Consider the following 3,752-nt stretch of genomic DNA (forward strand, 5'->3'; position numbering starts at 1 on the left):
TACCAGGTGTGATGACTGTGGTGGAGGGCAGATTTCTTGTCCTTTAGTTTAGGAATGTCTGCATCATGAGAAGCTACTTTCACACCTAGCAGAGAAAAATGTGATACCAGAACTCTGAACTTTGAGCAAGAGGCAGAAACTAGATGAAACTCTTTTGGTGTTTCTTTTTTCCTAAATTACTGAGCATGTTGTATGTGTTCATAGCATGGCACATATCACTGTTTGAGTAGCTAAAGGGTGCAATTTTGGAAAAATGTTATACTATCATATCTGTCCCTTTCATCTTCCATATTAATAGAAAGTTTATCTGTTTACAGGTCGTGTGACTCTGTTCATGTGACATGATTCTTTTGTCATTGTATAAATGAAAAATTTAATAAGTGCAAAAATTTAGGTTAAAGTTCACTCATTGAAACATTGTATCATGCTATGAAATGGAAATATGAAAGCAGCCATCTCAAGAGGATGTTCAGATAATTGAGAAATCATTCATACATTGAAATACTAAGCCAACAGTTAAAGTTATGATGAATATTAAAATTTACTAAGTTTTGCACCATATTTTTAGATCATTATAAAAGTCTGCAATATACTCTTAAATAAGAAGAGTAAGCCATAAAGCACTATGTGCAGCATGACTTTTTAAAATCAAATATGTAGATACATATTTGATATAAATTTAGTACCAGCTCAAAGAGATACTAAATTAAGGGCTTTATAAACTATCTCATTTATGTATGATATTAATGTTATCACCAATTTGAAGCTACAGACAATGACACCCAAAGACTTAAGTTTTGTGTACAAATTCACAAGGTCACCCAGTTAGTGGCAGAGCTGACACTGAAACTAAAGTATATTTAATGAGAAAGTTTGTGCTTTAAAACAACCTGGGTACAGGGATATAAACATTATTAGCACATAAATAACAAAAAAGTAAATCACCAAAAATATACAGCAGAATGTTTGTTTGTGGAATAATTTATCCACTACATGGATCAGTATATCATCAGGTTCTGAATTAAAGCCTTAAAACCAATTTTCCCTATTCTACACTCATTCAACCCCAGTTTCTCCAGAAAGTTAATAATTGCAAGAAGTACTAGACATAGGCATAGAAACACTGGGGTAGAGAGAGGAGAGGAGAGAGGTTTATGCAGGTAAATTTAGATTATGTCTGTCAAAATAGTTTATTTATCTTCCATATATTAAAATATCCACAACATTACTTTGAAATTAGTTTAAAAAAAAAAACAGGCAAACAACCAAACAAACAAACAAAAACCCAAAACAAAAGCACAATTGCCCAAAAGAAAGTGGCTGTAGATGAAACAACAAATATTTGATTTTGTTTAAAACAGAAACTATACTTAAGGTGGGTTTTCTTGTTTTAATTTTTCTGCTGGTAAGGTTTTGTCAAAAGAATCTGTAAAAAGGCACAGGTGTTCACCAGGACTTTGTATGTCCCTGGCTCATTTCATTTACCATTTTGCACAGCAAATGAAAGTTCAGACAGTCCAGCCCCATTCTGCAGAAATTCAACAGGAAGGGATGACTTTAATTGCTTTGCAAGTCTGCTGTTATTGAATGACTTGCATAGATGGGTTTGAAATTTATTGGCAAGCAGCTTAATTGTCAGAGCTTAATCTCCAGTTGGCAGTTCTCTCTGATTCTGCTCTGCATTCAGTGGGATCCCTCTGCTCAGATAAAAACGCACAGAAATTCCCATTCTCTGTCTTTTCTAAGCAAAGAATGTCCCCAGTGCCAGGCCTATTTCAATATAATAGAAATGGCATTACAAATCACTAAACTCATTTAACCTAGGACATTGTGTGCTTGTCTCTTTAGAATGATTTTTCAGTCACTTTTTACTCTATTTGGCATACGAAAAGAGCACTGAAGCTCATATGTTCAAACAGTCACATAGCAGGAATGAGGCTGCTGAGAAAAGGTAACAGGCAAGAAAATATTTTGAAGAAAACCATGATGCACCTCTAGGAATATTTCACAGGACAGATATACCAAGGGATAAAAATCAACACCCAGTAACCCACTTTCCAACTAAATTTTCTACCTATGTATTGCTATGTTGTTTTGATGTAGAGTTTTTTTTTAAAAGAGAAGTCTGTAAAGAAAATGAATGCAAAGTGTATCTAGGAAATTATAAGAAACAGAGAGGTAGAAACAATGCAAACAGATTTTTTTTTTTTTAATTGGGCTACCCTGCCACATAGTAAGAGCCATTTATTTGTGAACAAAATGAAATAATGAATAATGAAGAAAAAGGTCAGTAATCTCTGATGATCCCTTAGGTAGCCCTGCTCCTTCAAATTGATGCTGGCAATCAATTGTCCCATTTACAATATCTCTTTCAACATCTCAAAGCAAGAACCAAATGTCATATTTATAAAACATATCTACCTCATAGGATGACTATTACAAATAATCTCTGAAATCTCAAATAAAAAATTTGAGCAGCCTAGAGTTCTAGAGTAGCTGGCCCAGTATAAATTAATTCAAGAAAGTAAAAACATACACATAAGTTTTTAAACATCACAAAATAAAAACGAAATTGAGAATGAGGTAGCTGGATCTTAGATTGTTCAGTCCACTGTTCAGAATATTTTGCACACTATTGGTTAAATAATTAGGGCCTTTATTCTTGTGGTCCTCCTTTTTCTTTCTAAATATCCTTTCCCTATATAGCTTCTTGGTTGCTCAAAGGTTTTCCTTTTAATTCTGTCTTTTCATTTCATATCTTAGCAATACTTTCTCTCTTGTCCCTTAGTAATTACCACTTATACAGGCTGCCTCTTGATAGTACAGGTAGTATGAATTTTAAGTTAGAATGATTAATTTTTAAAATTTAACAATCTATTGAAACTCAAGACCAAAGATGGGCACAGTAGTTCATGCCTGAAATCCTAGCACTTTGGAGGGCTAAGGTGGGTGGATCCCTTAAGCCCAGGAATAGGAGTTCAAGACCAGACTGGCAACACAGCAAAACCCTGTTTCTACCAAAACAATTTACAAAAATGATCACTACACAGCCTGGGTAACAGAGCAAGCTCAAAAAACAAAAAAACAAAAAACAAACAAAAAAACACACAAAAAAACAAAAACCAAGGCTACATTAAAGTAGGTTTTAGAAATGCTTGTTACCCAGTGCTGCAAAGAAATAGCACTCAAACATAAATTTAATTCTCTCAGCAAGGCAATCTTTACTTTTTGCAGAAAGTGTGCTCATCACAGATGGAACAATGGCGAGAGCACACCTGAACAAAGGTAAAGCATACATATTTATCCCTTATGCATTTGGGTCATCCTTACTGCTGTGTCGTGCATCCATTGACTGGAGCCATACCTCACAGTCTAAACTGATATCGGATTTGCTAACAACCTAAAACTTTCCTAAATAGGTGAGTGCAAGGGAAAACAAAGAAGAGGAAGTTGCTTACGAAAGGTTTAAGGAAGCAAGAACATTTCCAAATAAGGAAGGGGTATAAGCTATGAGCTAAGACTTGCCTGGGCCTGTCTAGAGATGTCTGAGTAAGCCAAAGCAACTAACTGGGCTAAAGTATAAGAACTAACAGTCGATAGGAGGCTTTAGAGTAAGAAGCTATTATTCCTAGAGGCTATTATCTTATTTTTAAACTAAGACAAGCTTTGAAGAGGAACTTTTCTATTTTCTACAGTAGGCATTTTCAGAATGCTAACACTGTTTTAAATTATTAAGAAATAACCTAACTAGG

The sequence above is a fragment of the Papio anubis genome, chromosome 12, assembly GCF_008728515.1.
Source record: "Papio anubis isolate 15944 chromosome 12, Panubis1.0, whole genome shotgun sequence".
NCBI lineage: Eukaryota > Metazoa > Chordata > Mammalia > Primates > Cercopithecidae > Papio > Papio anubis.